The sequence below is a fragment of the Python bivittatus genome, unplaced genomic scaffold (assembly GCF_059951505.1).
Source record: "Python bivittatus isolate LINGU-HERP-01145 unplaced genomic scaffold, Pbiv_v1 ctg000610_np1212, whole genome shotgun sequence".
Lineage (NCBI taxonomy): Eukaryota > Metazoa > Chordata > Lepidosauria > Squamata > Pythonidae > Python > Python bivittatus.
This window is the reverse complement of record NW_028277088.1, coordinates 52,954,029-52,971,786: the sequence shown is the minus strand read 5'-3', so window position 1 is coordinate 52,971,786 and position 17,758 is coordinate 52,954,029. Positions and strand designations below refer to the sequence as shown.

The window sequence follows — 17,758 nt, the reverse complement described above, 5'->3', positions numbered from 1 at the left end:
AAAAAGCAAAAACACCCATTCCCCATCTGATGTCTTTCACATCTACCGGACTTTTATTTCTGTCATCTCTGATCATTAAGAAAAACTGACCTATACATAATACACAGTTAATTTGGAATATTAATTGCTAGATTCAAAAGTTCAGCACAAACAACAATGCACAAGCTCACCCATCAGGATATTCCAGCCATTCAGTCCTATTCATGTTCATTCACACAGATCTAAAAGAGTTTGGAATAACTTTGTTGCAGTGAGGAACAAGAAGAACTGGCATGGCATAGCAATTACAGTAGCATATTGGATTAGCTTGCAAAGACCTAAGAGAGACACTAAGACTGCTGTGAACTTGTTGGAGCTAGGGCAGGATAAAAGAGGCAATATATTTAATTAAATAAACATGTGTTAGCCAACAGAATGTTCATTTTTGCATAATTATTTCAGGTACATAATCACTCCATGTACATCTATACACTTTCAGTTTTGCTCAGAACACAATATTCTGTGTACATACATACATTTAATTAATCCAGAGAGTTAAAGAAGGAGGCATGCCTGACCATTTGGTAGCAATGCCACTATCAGGGTGCATAATTTTATTTTGCTGTGAATGACTATCAAGGCCAGCGTGATGAAGATGAATAATACTGACTATCTAGATCAATGTTTTTCAAACTTGACAACTTTAAGATGTGTGGACTTCAACCTCCAAAATTCCCCAGCCAGCATTCCAGGAACTGAAGTCCACACATCTTAAAGTTGCCAAGTTTGAAAAACACTGATCTAGATGAATCTGCCAGCACAATATCACTGCTATATTGCAAAGTGACATTATTTTGTACATGTACACAAAGGCAGCTGCTATGTAACTTGGGAGGAAAAAACTCTCAGCTGTTAGTAATTTCATCTCTTTGATTTTAACCCCTGGAAAATGAATTTTGCCACTTATTTGCTAATATGGGCCAAACCAAACCAAATTATTCCTTTTCCTAAAAGACAGAAAACTTACTAAACATAAGGCAGTATACCTTGTTCTTAAATATAATGCTTAGTTTCCTTAGGTAAATACGATACTTGAAATGTGTGAACATATATTTATTTGTGAAATAAATACTACCTGTCCTTTATTCTTCTTCTCTTTCTTCCTCCACCCCAGCTGCTTATAAATAGACTCTTTCAGCAAAGCACTTGCCAAAACTGTCTATACACAACAGTGTAATTATATTATACTATTTAAGTCCTGCATATCCAAAGCAGCTCCTACCTCTTGCCTGTACATGCTGCATTTCACAGAGTATACCTTTTTATAATCATTACACGGACATCAGCAATGGAGAATATGAATGCCAAATGATGTAACTTGGCACTGAAACTGTACTCACAGCATGTGGAAATTTATGGCATCTATAAATCAGTGTCATGTGCAGAAGGTCTCTTATATATGTATTTCTTAAGACACATTCAATCTGAAATTCCTTTTAACTAAGGATCCCTAGGACTTGTAGGAATTATGCTTACGGTTTAAGAATACATCCATAATTCAAGTGTCTATTATACAATTCCGTGTATATTTACTCAAAAGTAAGTCCCAGTGGTCTCTTTAGGATTTACTACTTAGGAAGTGTACTTAGATCCAGCCACATTAGTTGATAACAAATCCCCTATTTTATTTTATTTTAAATTATTATGCAAATGAATAAAATACAAATGCTTGTAACAGCATTAAAGAAGCAACATGATAAAGATAGCAATAGCAATAAAAAAGAGAGAAAGAAAAGCCAGGAAACATTGTTATAAATATAACAACTCTAAAAGCTTTAACTCTATTACTCTAAAGTCTTCTTCTTTGCCCCTTCATTAAAAAAAATACCAAATCAAATGTTTACAAACAATGCACGTTTGTTTGTATTGCATGTATTGCTGCAATTCAGATGAATTCAGCCTTTTCATGGATTTTTAAAAATCACCATTATGTTTTAATATAAGAAAGAAGAGCAAAGGCATTAAAGATTCCACAAGAAATCAACAGAAAAAAAGCTATAAAAGCAAATATTACACAGAAAAAATTATTTAACACAATTTTAAACAGATCATTAAACCTTAATCATAAAAACAATACTGACCAGCCTTTCCATTAAACCAACAGAGAGCCAATTTATAAACAGACTGACTGTTTCAGAGTTGTAAAATTCTTTTAGCCAACCCTTTCCCACAATTTTTGATACCTTGACAGATTCCAAAGTATTGAGAATATTGCCGGAACTCCTTAGCTACAATCAATCTCATTAGAATTTAACAATGTTTAAAAATTGTGTTTGATCTTTCATCATAAACAGATGCATTAGGAAAAAGGTTAAAGTGAGAACATGAGAATTCCAGTAATAATTTTGCTTTCAAATAAGGAATTTATATATAGTATAGGCAAGTCAAAACTGTTAGATCCTGACTTTCTTTCTCCCACACTATCAAGATAATGGGGAGGATCCCAATCTAAGGTGAGCCAATGTTTAGCTGGATATGTTTAAATAATGGTAATTAGCCATGTTATAAGTGTATGAAACCTCTCTTCAGAGATAGGTAAGAGTCATATTAACAATCCCACTGATGTTATTCTAATATACAGTAATAATTGGATAAGAACAAATCATGTGGGTTAATGTTCCAGCTCCAGGGTTACATCTCCCACAGTAGGGTGATTGTAAACACTTTTTATGTGACCAGTATACAGAAAACAAAAACTTTGTTGTATTACACTCATTTCAAGATCATAGGAAACTAATTTTTCACTGTTTAATGTGATCCTCCACTAATTTGTTAAAACAGGACTTCAAGCTTATTATTCCACAGGTCATGTAAATAATTAACATCAATGTCATCAACTTCCGTCAATTTCATATAAAGAAGGGTTAATGGTTAGGAGCCAGATACAATTCTTCCAGAACTTCTAACCAGAGATAATTCTTTCAGAACTTCAGAAGCAGCAACTGCATCTGAATCAAATAAATCAAATAATGAGTTTCAGTTGAAATATACTGGCCCCCCAACAAAGTCTGAGGTAAATTAAACTTATTTTTAAATTCTGCAAAAACTTTAAAAACAGTTTTCTCAGAGCTGAGGTTATCCAAAGTAATAGTGTAAGTGCAACTTTTAAATTCAGATTATTCCACAATATACGTAAGTGTTTCATGGGTAAAGGGGGGGGGAGGTATCAAATTTACAACTGTAACTCAATATTTTCCACATTTGTCCTGCATGCTCATCTGCCAATATACAGTGGGGCAAAAAAGTATTTAGTCAGCCACCAATTGTGCAAGTTCTCCCACTTAAAAAGATGAGAGAGGCCTGTAATTTTCATCATAGGTATACCTCAACTATGAGAGACAAAATGGGGGAAAAATCCAGAAAATCACATTGTCTGATTTTTAAAGAATTTATTTGGAAATCATGGTGGAAAATAAGTATTTGGTCACCTACAAACACGCAAGATGTCTGGCTCTCACAGACCTGTAACTACATCTTTAAGAGGCTCCTCTGTCCTCCACTCGTTACCTGTAGTAATGGCACCTGTTTGACCTTGTTATCAGTATAAAAGACACCTGTCCACAACCTCAAACAGTCACACTCCAAACTCCACTATGGCCAAGACCAAAGAGCTGTCGAAGGACACCAGAAACAAAATTGTAGACCTGCACCAGGCTGGGAAGACTGAATCTGCAGTAGGCAAGCAGCTTGGTGTGAAGAAATCAACTGTGGGAGCAATAATTAGAAAATGGATGACATACAAGACCACTGATAATCTCCCTCGATCTGGGGCTCCATGCAAGATCTCACCCATGGGGTCAAAATGATCACAGGAATGGTGAACAAAAATCCCAGAACCAGACAGGGGGACCTAGTGAATGACCTGCAGAGAGCTGGGACCAAAGTAACAAAGGCTGCCATCAGTAACACACTACGCCGCCAGGGACTCAAATCCTGCAGTGCCAGATGTGTCCCCCTGCTTAAGCTAGTACATGTCCGGGCCCGTCTGAAGTTTGCTAGAGAGCATTTGGATGATCCAGAAGAGGATTGGGAGAATGTCATATGGTCAGATGAAACCAAAGTAGAACGTTTTGGTCTAAACTCAACTCGTTGTGTTTGGAGGAGAGAGAATGCTGAGTTGCATCCAAAGAACACCATACCTATTGTGAAGCATGGGGGTGGAAACATCATGCTTTGGGGCTGTTTTTCTGCAAAGGGACCAGGATGACTGATCTGTGTAAAGGAAAGAATGAATGGGGCCATGTATCGTGAGATTTTGAGTGAACACCTCCTTCCATCAGCAAGGGCATTGAAGATGAAACGTGGCTGGGTCTTTCAGCATGACAATGATCTCAAACACACCACCCGGGCAATGAAGGAGTGGCTTCGTAAGAAGCATTTCAAGGTCCTGGAGTGGCCTAGCCAGTCTCCAGATCTCAACCCCATGGAAAACCTTTGGAGGGAGTTGAAAGTCCGTGTTTCCCAGCGACAGCCCCAAAACATCACTACTCTAGAGGAGATCTGCATGGAGGAATGGGCCAAAATACCAGCAACAGTGTGTGAAAACCTTGTGAAGACTTACAGAAAACGTTTGACCTCTGTCATTGCCAACAAAGGATATATAACAAAGTATTGAGATGAACTTTTGATATTGACCAAATACTTATTTTCCACCATGATTTGCAAATAAATTCTTTAAAAATCAGACAATGTGATTTTCTGGATTTTCCCCCCCATTTTGTCTCTCATAGTTGAGGTATACCTATGATGAAAATTACAGGCCTCTCTCATCTTTTTAAGTGGGAGAACTTGCACAATTGGTGGCTGACTAAATACTTTTTTGCCCCACTGTAAGCTCTAGATCGATCCAGTCAACAAATTTGTTGTATGTGTGACTGGCATAGAGCTTACCTATAATACTTAAAAGGCTACAAGGCCTATAATTAGCAGGCAGGTCTTGGGTGCCCTTTTTATAAATGGGCACTATGAGGGCTAGGCCCCAGTCCTCCGGGATTTGCACAGTGCGATAAATATAAGTAAACAAGGAAGCAAGAACTGGAATCCACCATTTGAAATTATTGCATAATATTTCAGGAGTAATAAAATCATTGCCTGGAGCTTTACCAGGCTTTAGCTGATTTATAACCATCTTTATTTCAGCACTTGAGACTGGGGCCCAGTTAAGGAGCAAATTAGCATTAAGATTTAAGTCTAATTTAGGAGACCTTCTTGTATGTATAATGCTCTAAAATGGCCCAGATGAGGGTAAGAGGTGGGAAGTGAAAAAGGCCTATCAACTGGGTGGGAAGCTATCAAGCGCCAGAATAAAATGGGGCTTCTGGCTTGGGATGCTGTTATCACTTGCTGCCAAGAAGCCCTAGTGAATTCTCTTTTCTTGTTTTGTAATATATGTTTGTATTGTTTTTTCAGAAGCATAAAGTCCTTGATGGAGTGTTCAGCTGGGTTTTTATATAATTTGAATTTCCTAATCAGTTTGCTCTTGGCCTCAAAACATTCCATGTCAAACTAGGGCTGAGACAGATAAGCCTTGCCCCCATGTTTTTCTCTCTTCCTCAATATCCGAGTGGGACCAATTACTATCTTGGAAGAATTGATCAAAAGCTTTTTAGTTTATATCTATAATACATGTTTAGCATAGTGTGAATTTTGGGAAGCCGAGTCAGATAAATTTTGACCTGGTTGTGTTTGGCCATGTTCTTTGTTTAAGGAAAAGGTTTAACAAAAAGGAAGGTTATTGGATCCAGCAGAAGTGGACTATTGTCAGAAAAAGACACATCGTCAAATAACTGGACAAGAAAATATAGTTGCAGAAAAGATATCCATTAATTTACATATAGAAACTTATAATCAGAAATAATTTATACAATATATTTCACCTTTCCTTTTCTTTTTGCCACTAAAGGCTTTCCTACAGGATATGAGGGTGATCAGACTGCAACATCTACTCCACTGATCCCCAGGGTTAGTTCAATAGACTAGCTGACTAGGCAGAGGACCCTTTCCACTCTCTCCATGTTCCACTATCTCAGACTATAAGTTTCATAGATATTTGATAAGTTTCATAGATAGTTGTGGATTTTTGTTAATATTAATATTATGTTTTATATTATAAAATTAGACAGAGGAGTATAATCTAACTATAAACCTCCAATTTATAATCCAGTAATTAAATAAAGCATTAGAAGTTGTAGGATAAAATTAAAGTTTTAAACCACTAAAAATATGGAAGTGTCCTTGTTTTCCCCATTAGATAAAATTAATTCCGATTTAAACCTGACCAAATCTAATTGGTTTTATTCTTCAGCTTCAAAGGCTGGTAGCTATAGATATGGATGCAAAGCTAAAATTTCTGTTTCAATTTTCCAAGTATTAGGAAGTCTGCATTTTAAATATGCCTTTTGATTTTATTACAAAGCACCATTGACTTATGAAATATATTAAATTATATATTTGATAAGTTGCAAAACAGTCTGTTGTAGGCATAAACACTGACGGTGACTCATTCATATTCATTTCACATACCCTTTCAAGACTGGTCTAAATTAGCATGAAGAAACACAGCAATTATGTTTCCTCCACCTTTACTTTTTGCTGTATAAGAAAATATAAATAACACTTCCCAATATGTCATGAGTATGTTTGCTGAAAAGTGTGGTATGGATTTCTAAATAATTCTTTAAGTAGAACTGTCTCAAGAATCATGAGCATTTTTTACCCTAGAGTTTTGCATCTGGTGACATTATTTCCAAAAGATAATTCCTTTGTGATGGGAATTGTATAGTAATTTCTTGAAGGCAACAGAAGATGTGTGCTTTTTTGCTTTTCAGTATTCTGTATCTTAAGCTTTAAAAAGAAACAAAGGAGATTAATGTCTTCTATGCCATTAATTATCTTGGGATAGCAACCCCTGTTTCATTTCAACCAACAATTGATGTAATGAATGAATCAGAGTTGGAACCAAACTGAAAGAAAACCACAGTTGCTGATACAAGTAAAGCCATTTAGGTCATGTCACTTTTATTTCAGGATAAGGTAAATATCAGTAGAATTCATACTGTCTGTAAAATCTAGTTTTTCTATTACAAGGAATGGTTTCTTTTATTATTAATATCTGCCCATTGTCAGGATGGCTGAGGTATACACGTACCCAAAGTGCTTTTCTGATATGCTTAGCATGACCAACTACAGAAAGAAGGATGACAAAACCCCTGACTTTTAGACAACTTTTAGCCACTATAAATTTTCCTATAATTGAATTTGTGACCATCTTGGGGGGAAGCCCATTAACTACTTGTAGCAAAATGCCTTCATTAGTTCAGCTTTCCCATTCTTCCTGCACTGTGCAAAATGAAGATCTGACTTGCACAATATGAATTAGAATATTATTGCTCTCAACCAAACAAAGCATTGTGGTCTACAAGGTTGCCAGCTCTCGAAGTAAAACCATATAGTACCTGACAGCAACTACAGGTGCAGCGTTCTAGATTAGGGTGCAGAGTTCAGAGCAAGTCTGATAGGGCCTGATACAAATTTGGAAGTAAATTGGAAGTACAGACTGCTATGGAAGCAGTGTATTCAATTAAGTTTTGCAGCTTTAAAAATGTGTAGAAGGAACAAATTTTAACTAGAGAAAATTTGCATTCAATTTTTTTTTTTTAATGATACACTTCAAAATTAGTCTAAGATGTGGAAAGCAAGCACAGATACGGCTCCTCCTGTCCTGCAGATCGGCTCTTATGCACCTAGAACTTTGGCATATCCCACAGATGATTTTCTATTACAGTATTTGTACACCTATTTGTTTATGTGAAGGAATAAGACAAACAACTTGTCCCTGGATGCACCATTGGGTACGTGAGGAGTTACTGTGCTTGCTATCCTCTATAAGTGGGTCAGTTGGAATGAGAGAGTCCACCTAATGACAGTCAAGCTGATTTCTTTCTGGTTCTGCTCAATCAAACCACAAAATGTTTGCACTGTGATCTGCAACACTGGAATTCTAGGAGGCTTGGGGGCAGGGCCATATTGGCAGAAGTCTTGTTTCACTATCTCAGTTTGGAGCTCTACAACAGATTTCATAATCCTTGCCCAAAACATGCTTTCTTGATTTTCTGTGCTTATATAAGCAAGCATGTACCTATCTAACTCCTGTCTCCCAGTGTCTGAGCTCAAGCAAACCGTTATTCTTACTTTCCTTCCTCTTAGAGGATCTCCACTGCAATCTGAAACCATAGTTACAACTGAGGAGGAAATTACTAAAATTACTGCATCATTCCACTATTGTAGCTTTCAAATGGGAATTTATATGCAAGAACAGTGATGCTCTGACAGGCAGGCATCTTTCCCCTCAGATTAGGACCATAGTCTTTGTAAAACAGCCCAATGCACATAGCATATATGAAAAGCATTGGGGTGGGGGGTGGGGGGAATTTTTTGTGTGAAGCAGTGGCAAGGAGATTTTTTGTTATTCCAGGAGTTGCTGTTACTCAGGGTGATGGGACAGTGACTGAAAAACTATTTTTGTACTTTCCTGTTGGTTGGCTGGAGTGTGCTGTTTATAATGTTCCCTATCTATTCACAGCATCCTGGGCTCACTGCACAATCAGTGTTGTAGTGCTTTGGAGGACCTGGGGAGGAGAAACAGTGCTGTGTAGAACTGCCTGCATGTTAAAAGCCTTATTCTTAGCCATGTGGAAATGGTGGAATCTTATTTTCTAAGGTGGCCTTTAATGTATAATTATGTTGCTATTTTTTATCTGTGGTTCTAAGGTCTTAAATACCTTTTATTATTGTTCCAGTGATTCCTCTATCGTATTGTACTTCTGGGCTTCTCATTATATTGTGAGTTGCCTCAATTTATATAAAGAATACATGCCATATAAACAGTGATGTAAAATACTATTTCCTTTTTAGCTATACAGCCTAATACTTACCGAACTTTTATTATCTGTGGCAGTCAAGGGTGAAAAAAAGACTGCAGGGATCAAAGATTACAATTTCAGGATAGCCTGTACTTGAACCTGATACGAGTCCAACCTCATTGTACAAGGAGAGGCAAGTTAATCTAGCTGTGTTAGTCTGTGGCAGACAAAAATCAGAATGAATCTGGTAGCCAATTTTTCAGACTAACAAATTTTATTAAAAGGCATAAGCTTTCATGGCCTTTTAATAAAATGTGTTAGTCTGATAAAGAGGTGCCAGACTTCTACTGATTTTTGCCTACCTCAGTTATTTAGAAAAAGATTTCATGGCGAAATCCTACAATATGTCAAATAATATAATTTCAAATGTGCTTTAACAATAATTATTGGAGTACCCTCAAATAAGATACAGCAATCACACAACATTTTTTTCTGCAGCAAATCATGAAAACCAGGAGCATGAAACCAAAAAGGACAAATGGGGAAAGCCCAACATGTCTGACAGGGCACAGCTGTCCTCAAAAGACATGCAATGCAGATCCAAAGATTCCAATTTGGGACTCATAAAGTTAATGGAATCTCTTGGCATAGTTTCATCTGAATGTGAAGCTGCCTTCTACCACTCAGATGAATGGTCCATGTGTGCCAGCATTGTTTATACTAGTCTTTCCAATTCTTCTCTCAATTAACGGTTGGCTCCGTTCCTCTTATCTGAGAATTTTTAGCTGAACACACCAGGAATTTATTTTTTTGCTTGTACCCTCAGCTATAGGCCTTCATATGGATTTGTTTTGTTTTTTTAATTTACAGATTCTGTCTCTCTTCTACTAAGTAGAATTTAGGATTCATACTCACGTAGATACCCCCTCCCGCCTCCAAAATGTCAGGCTTAAGGCATTTTAAGCTTTGAAGATACAGAACCAACAGAGGGACTAAGCTATAGCTGGAATTCACTGACCTATAAGAGCTGTAAGAAAACAATGCCCCCCCCTTTTTTTTCTTTTAAGAGAGCCAGTTTGGTCTAGTGGATAGTCCAGGCTGGAAAGCAGGAGACTGTGAGTTCTAGTCCCGCCTTAGGCATGAAAGCCAGCTGGGTGACTTTGGGCCAGTCGCTCTCTCTCAGCCCAAATCACCTCGCAGGATTGCTGTTCTGGGGTAAACAGGAGGAGGAAGGAGTATTAGGTATGTTCGCTGCCTTGAGTTATTTATAAAAATAATAAAGGCAGGGTAAAAAAAATCTAAAAAAGATTACTAACAGAAATGCTAAGTCCTGTTAATTTCGTTTCATTTTCTGAGATGTAAACTTGAATAGTAAATCCAGGCAAAAATGCTTAAGAAGTTGGAATGTGAAAATATTTTTCTAAATACTGAATGAGAAACCTATCCCTATTCTCCATACGAGGGAAATTATGTATTCAAAGAAACCTGGAAAGGGTGCAGTTGATTTCTCTACCAACCTGCACACCAAGATTTATTGACATCCTTTGCATTTCACAGCACTGTGCTGTGACAACTGAATGACAGTTATTTGCAATGGCCAAGGTAATGGGGAGCTGTGGTTTTACAAAATTCAAAAAACCTCAAGTTCTCCATTTCTGACAACCAAAGCTGAGTCGACCAGTGTCAAGCACAGATGGCAGGTTTTGCCCTCAACACAACTGTATCAAACCAGGCAGGATTCATAATGCAATTTCTTTTTTTTCCTACTGTTATGTTTCCAAAACAAAACCACAGCACATATTCATGAATATAATACAATATCCATAGTGCTTTTATTGTAATCAAGTACCACCTACTAACTTATAGTGTAATTGCAGGAGGAGGTAGAATTTCAAAGCCCACATGCATTTTATAATCTATTTTTATAGCGTGAGTGCTGTCATAAGCCATGATACAGCTCTGAAATAAAGAAAGGCCACATAGCTGCCCCAGATTAATTGCGGGGGGGGGGGTGTCTAGCAACTGTATGCAGAGTTATGCAGTGGTGTAAGAATGCAAATTTAAAAATAAAGATTGTTTAGTTAAGCACAGCAGTGCAACCCTGTACAGTGAAAAACGGAAAATTCATCCCTGTGAAAAAGTGAGCAACTAAGAATCTCTTGTCTACTAATCCCTTCCCATTCACTTGTGGTCAAGAGAGAAAAACAGAAAAAGTAGTACAAAAAGTTTCATTAGTATTAGAGTCAGATAATAGTTAAAATGCTGTTACATGTGAAATATATAAAAAGTAAAGTGGTAGCATATCCAAACTATAATGTGAAAAACCATTATAAAAGTAGTATAAGAAAAAAATAGAATACTGGGAGGGCCAAGGGAAAAGTGAAATTTGAAAAAATATTTGCTGACTCCAGCTATTGAGAATACAGCCTGTTTCTACCTATAAAATGCCATCAGGATCCAGTTTCTTGGTCATGACAAGACACTGGGAACTAGTTTCCTGCAAAAACAACTAGAACCTGCAACAAAATATTGCAGTATGGAATGCTGCTGTTCAGGATTATAGTTATGCCACTCCCTTTTCTCTTTCTTACCCAACAGTCATCATCCCATGAACTCTACCTCTAAGCATGCTCAGCTTTCACTCATTGCTTTGAGTTTTGTTTTTTCAGCCTTAGGAGAGTTCTAAAGGGTTGGATTTTTTGGGTGTGTACATGTGTGCATCTTTTTGTAGGTTCCCAAAACCTTCTGATAACTATCATTTTGCTACAGAACCAACAACACAGGTAGTCTGTACACTGGAAATATAAGGAATGATCTAGTCCAACTTTACTGACACTTACGAGACAACTGAATAGAGAATCTGTTGCATTAAAAGCATTGTTGTCCTTTATTTTTACGAACTACTCCAGCAAAAGATGTAAGTTGCAGAATTAATTGCATATCCTAACATCTCATCAAAGCAAACATTTAAAATAATTTCCCCCTCATTATACATTGAGGTGAACTAATGTGCGCTATTGTACTCATCCATGCAACAATTTGGCATCCACAATTGCTTTTGATTACTCCTCTCCCATCAAGTCCTAGATTTCAGGTCCTCAGAAACCAAGCCCTGCACAAGATTCATCCAGTTTTCTACACCCATTCTTGCTTCCTGTATTTATCCTGGCTTTAAAAAAATCCTTGTATGCAAGATGCATCCTTTCAAATATGCAAGAAATTAGGAACGTTGGCAACTGCTTTTAAAAATTCACTGTTCTTTCCTCCCCCTCCTTTTTTTTAAAATGCCTCTCACCTCTTTTAATCTGGATTTCAAATTAAATTAAAGCATTCAGGGTCTTAATTTGCCTCTTGGCATTGGTGTAATGATGAAAACATCAGGCTAGAAATGGGAAACAGCGAGTTCTAGTTCTGCCTTAGGCACAAAGCCAAACTGAGTGATTTTGGGCCAGTTCCTCTCTCTTGGCCTAGAAAGGAGGAACTACAAGCTCCTTCCGAAAATGCTGCCAAGAAAACTGCAAGAGTGAAGACTGACTTGAAGGCACAATTCTCCTTTCTGGAATAAAAGGCACAGGAGCACATCCTAGCAAAATCTCTCTTGGGTCACTCCACCGAAAAGGAAAAACCCCACAGCGGCAGGTCGTTTGGAGGCGACAGTGTGGGCAGTGTGGTGAACACACCGGCAGAAGCACATTCTCCAAAGGGTGGTCATGCTTGCTAAGAGCGATTCCACAGCACTGCTTGGCAAAGTACCACACAAGGCTACATCATTTTGTTTAACAGAGAAGAGGATACTGTATTTCGCTTACTCTTCCCTCCGGCTCCCGGCTCCCTGCAGGCTCTGGCTTACACAATCATCCCCGTGTTAGAAGCGCAGCTGCTCTGCTTGTCGCCCCTTACACAAATCGCAGGTGGCCAAGGCTCTCTCGAGGGGCAATTCAGGAGGGAAGCCCCAGGTTCGGGATCCAACCCGGATGCAGCGCAGACTAGAAGGAGCAGGTGAAACCTGCGGCCGGATAAAATCAATGGTCGCCGATAATGAATGGGCGGAGCTAGGGGGTACCAGCAGCGGCTGATTGGTGCTTTAGCTAAGAAACGGGGGGGGGAGGGCTTTTCTGAAAGCCGCCTGGACACTGAAATCGGATTAGTTCCCGAAGAACCTCGGCGTGTAGGGCGCTTTCCATCTCTTCCATGGGGCTGATTATGGCCAGAGCTTTCCTGGAGAAGACGAGGCTATCGCCATACGAGGTCCCTGTCCGTGATTATATTTAACCGCAGCCTCTCTTCGTCGATCTTCGGGCGGAAAGTCACCGAGGTGCCGTTGAATGGAAGTTTATTAGGATTAACTTCGAGCTGAGCTGGATTCCTGGCGAATTACATGGACAAACGGAAAGACGTTTGCCATGGCTCTTTTCTGGCAGGTTTCCCAATCTAGCCTCCTCTTGGAATTGGCTCCCTATCCAAGGAAGAACTAAGCCCGACTCTTCTTATTTTTCTCAATTAGCAGGTTCAGCAGTGTTTCTCAATCTCAGCAATTTTTAAGATATATGGACCTCAACTCCCAGAATCCCTCAGCCCAAAATGGCTGGGGAATTCTGGGAGTTTAAGTTGATACATCTTAAGGTTGCTGGGATTGAGAAACACTGGGCTAGGCGTTGCCTCCTGGGTGAGCGGTTGGTTTGACTCCTCTGACATCTCGCCATGGACGGCCGCCCAAGCCGATTCCTCCCAGAGGGGCTGGATTTCAAGCTCCAGGAGAAAACAATTTGAGGAAGCGCCAGCCTCTCCTTGGTCCGTCTGCTTCACGCTGTGTTTAATCTATTAATGGCTGATTAAATTAACTGGTAGATAAAACGAATGGGACATCTCGAGTCCTCCCTGTTAGGCAACATCAGGTCATTCGCGTCAAGGACTAGCTCAAGGTCAACCCCGAAGTTTTAAGACTGAGCCGCAAGCAATTTAACTTCTCTTTCACCAACCCTGGCCGGGGATCTTTGCTACTTACTGCACACATCGCAAACTGTCAATGGCCACACGGGTCGACCAGGAATGGGAAGGCGCCTATGCCGTGTGAAGCTGCCCTTCCCTCGATTTCTGCTCCCGCCCAGAGAGAAGCGGCAGCGAAGCTTAGAAATGGCTCAGCAGCAGCCTGTCTTTTACCAATGTTTCTCGAACTTGGCAACTGGCTGACTGGGGAATTCTGGGAGTTGGAAGTCCACACATCTTAAAGTTGGAAGTTTGAGAAACACCGAGAACTGTAAAGCTACCAACGCATATTTTTCTTTATCCAGAGGGATGCAATGTTAAAGTGCCTTAAAACGATAATAATGATAAAGATCGCATCCCCGGGAAAGTTGCAAAATGAGCGATTTCCCGCAATTAGCTGTTGCCGTCATAAAACACGAATGAAACCATCCCGCTTTAATGCCAAGTTGTAAAGAAGGAATCTCTCCTCCCGCCTCTTAGGCGGACTAATCAGCGTCCGTTCTAGGAATCCGTCCGACAAAATCGTTGGTAATACGATGATGAAGTATTTCAAGATGGCCGCGCCCAGGCTGGAGGTGTGACTCTTTTCGTTTTGCCGCGCTATTTGTTATAGTTCGGTGAGTTTTACGTATATTTTGAACAGTTATACAGCAAATAGAGGTCTTCAGATACATAAAACGAATCACCTTCAGGTTTTTGTTTTGTTAAAGAGAACTAAACATAGAGGGCCTTTTTTTGGGGGTAATATGCTTAAACTCAAATCTGTTATTATACGACTGTTGCGGTATCATGAGACTATTATAAGCTGTTTTGATGTTCTATTAATAAAGTTTTGCGTTCAGACATAATCCTAGATCCAGGTTCAGAAAGAGTCTCATTGAGTTAAAGCGGTTTTACTCCCATGTAAATAAAAATCGAATTGAGAATAAAGTTTAATCCTGAATCCACTGCCGGGGAATTAGAGCTTGATCAATCACGTTGGGATTTCTAAAATAAGTTGAACTGCAGTTCAAGAAACCAAAAATGTGATGAGTGTGATTTAACACAAAAAATCTCCAATAATTATTACTGTGTTCAGCTAAGCTCTTAGCTTCTCCCCTATGTCTCCTTTTCCTTCTGGCTGAAAAGAAGACATATCAAAGAAGAGATGTGCTTCATAGGGTCTCTAATAATTAAGTATGATAATGAAGTTAAACAAAAATAAGGATGCATTCAGAGTATTAGAAATATTTCATTTATTAAAAATATTCAAATTAAGAGATAATCTTTAAATTTATCTTTAATACATTGCAAATACAGGAAAGAAATTGGACAGATTTTTGCCAGGTTGTCATATGTACCTTGGTACATATGTACCAAGAATAGTAAACCAAAATTCTTCTGATTCTTACATGGGTGCCTGCAAGTGAAGTCAGGGGAGAGGAAATGGCATCCTGTGCATGATATCATTAGGTGAATGCCATGGCTTATGTACCTGTGTCAGACATTGGGACACAAGTACATAATTGTGGCATTTGTGTGATGTCATTGTGTACATATTGCCATTTTGGCAATCATGGTTTGTTATAGACACTGCTAGATTTCTGGCTTACCCCACAATAGGCAACATTTTGTTTCCTGCCAGGAGGAATGACTCAATAAACCATGACAGCTCTGTGTTTAGTTTATTTTTACATCTAAACAAGCTGTAGTCCTAAACCAAAAACCAACTTTGGTTTGTGCTCTTGCCCGAAGCAACAAACCAGAGTTCCTAGTTCTTGTAAATGATAGATACACTATAGAATAATGGTAGACAGACTTTTGAGGCCAGTTTTGAAGATGTGTGGAGGGTACACTTGTGGCTGCTATGAAAAGACCTGCTTATTCCCAAAATGGCTGTTGGAGCAGTACGGCCAGTCAAAAGATATATATTTATCAGGAGACCAATTAGCTCCCCAGGATGATGCCTGTCATTTAAGGGAGAGCTTTGTGGGACCAAATATTGTGTTGCAAATAAATACCTTAAAGCATGCTGCTTTGCTTTGCTACATGCCATCTTATTTATTTTATTAAAAGAATATATTTTTAAAAAGCAGGTAGGCACAGATTCATGATGCCTAGCCCCCCCTTTTTTTTTTTTTACATAGAATTGTCTATTTGTTTAATTACTCCACTGGCAGGAGAAGTCATGCAAAAGTGATTTGTGCTTTACCAGCTTGCCACTTGTTCTGGGTTAGGAATGAATTATTGTGCTTTGTTCCTTTTAGTGAAGAATAATAGATAGCCATTTTAGAAGTTGGTTAAAGGATAGGATCAATTTACACTGCAGTTTGCATCTGAATTGCCATGTATGAGGTTGCGCTGGATGGAATGTTGGGATTCTGCAGAACAGAATCCAAAGGATGTCTATCAAAGAGAGGAAGAGAAAACCTGCTTAAATCTACAAAATTGAAATGCGTTGTGAATCTGAACACTAGAGCTTTACTGGATAGCATTAAGAATACCAAATATAGGGGTGGCAGTTGTTTGGCCCTGAAAGCTATATGTACTGGTTTGTTGCCGGATACATATGTGCACTGTGCTTATGTGCACTTCTGCTTATGCAGTCAAATAATGCTGTCCCAGCAACTTCCATTATATGGAGAATGGTAGGGAGTGGAGGATGAAGGTTCCCTCTGTTCCTTTTGCTCGGGGATCTCTATGCAGCCTATACTGTTTGGGAAGAAAAGATAAAATCTCCTCATTTCCTGGCTGTCATTGTCCCTTCAGATTTACTAGTGGTACAATCATTGCTTTTAATACCAATTTTCTAAAATTTTATTTTGCAAGGGTTAGTTATTATTGAGTCCTTGACCTTAGAACAGCAACAAAGTCTGCTTCTAGTGTAAGCCCTTTAAGATATCACATATTATGTTGTTTTTTGTTTTGACAAACTTCAGGGCTGTCTTGTTGGGAGTAGCTAGAATTACAAGAAGCAATTCTCCCTCTTTATGTGTTACCTATGAGTATGGATTGATATATTGAATGTAGATAAGACTCAAAATCTATTTAGGCAGCACTGCATTTTCCAAGAAATCCATAGGTTGTATGTGAGGGCAATTTCTCATTCTGTTTCTGGAATAATCACCATATAATCATGATGAGCAGCCATTTAGTTTTACCCTCCCTGAATTTATAGAATCTCTCCTTAAAGCTATCAGAACTAGTGGCCATCACTATCACTTGTACCTAACTGTGTGATATTGGAAGCATTTTCTTTTCTTTCCATTTGGCTTCCTTGGATTATTCTGTAGTGTTATGCAACACTTTATTTCTGTATTCTCCATAGCACAGATAATTTATAAGTTTCAATCATGTCTACAGTATTGTTTTTCTCCTCTTTTAAAGTAAAATATGTCAAAATATGCAAATTCATTGAAAGAAATGTTTTACAACAAGTGAGAGCATATATAAAGGATTTGTTTTCATATTATTAAAGCAGCTGCATCTTTTCCCATACATAGGTGGCCACTCTGGGAGCAGCTTCTAAAGCACTCATATGAGCCTGGGAGAAAAATGTGGTTAATTTAACAGTGAATGTAGAAATGCTTCATATGTGCTTCTATACATTGTGAAGCACCTCTGATCAATGTGTGCATTGCATTTACTAATCTGGAAGAGGTGTGCATTAGTATCCTGATTTGATTGATATTTTCTATATCTATATCTGTAAAAAAGAAACAATCAGAAAGACTATGCTTATATTGTGCTACAATTCAGCTTCTCTCACAGATTTTTTTCTTTCCTACTGGCATCCCTCCTGCTAGAAAATGGAACATTACCTCTTTTTTTTCTGACCAAAAAAAAAAAAAATCCATAAATTACTAAGGTATGAAAATAGGTTTGAATAAATA

General features: G+C 38.4%; 3 protein-coding genes across 10 annotated transcripts in view; 2 read left to right on the top strand and 1 right to left on the bottom strand.

Annotated features, from left to right (window-relative positions):
• BLVRA (biliverdin reductase A) overlaps positions 1–14,043 on the bottom strand; it is a 32,327-nt gene extending 18,284 nt beyond the window's left edge. The window contains exon 1 of one of the 2 annotated variants that reach the window (XM_025163543.2): positions 13,906–14,043. The gene's annotated coding sequence lies outside the window, so the exon portion shown is untranslated. Of the gene's footprint in view, positions 1–12,709; positions 13,849–13,905 lie in introns of those variants that run through there. The other variant, XM_007423431.3, reaches the window with a different exon arrangement.
• A 326-nt stretch (positions 14,044–14,369) lies between these two features.
• The window catches only part of FIGNL1 (fidgetin like 1), a 32,493-nt gene continuing 29,104 nt past the window's right edge, over positions 14,370–17,758 (top strand). The window contains exon 1 of one of the 2 annotated variants that reach the window (XM_007423428.4): positions 14,370–14,503. The gene's annotated coding sequence lies outside the window, so the exon portion shown is untranslated. The remainder of the gene's footprint in view (positions 14,504–17,758) is intronic. The other variant, XM_025163542.2, reaches the window with a different exon arrangement.
• COA1 (cytochrome c oxidase assembly factor 1) overlaps positions 14,374–17,758 on the top strand; it is a 60,411-nt gene continuing 57,026 nt past the window's right edge. For 2 of the 6 annotated variants that reach the window (XM_088150022.1, XM_088150021.1), the window contains exon 1: positions 14,472–14,503. The gene's annotated coding sequence lies outside the window, so the exon portion shown is untranslated. Of the gene's footprint in view, positions 14,504–17,758 lie in introns of all 6 variants that reach the window. The other 4 variants (XM_088150018.1, XM_015887256.3, XM_025163545.2 and 1 more) reach the window with 4 other exon arrangements.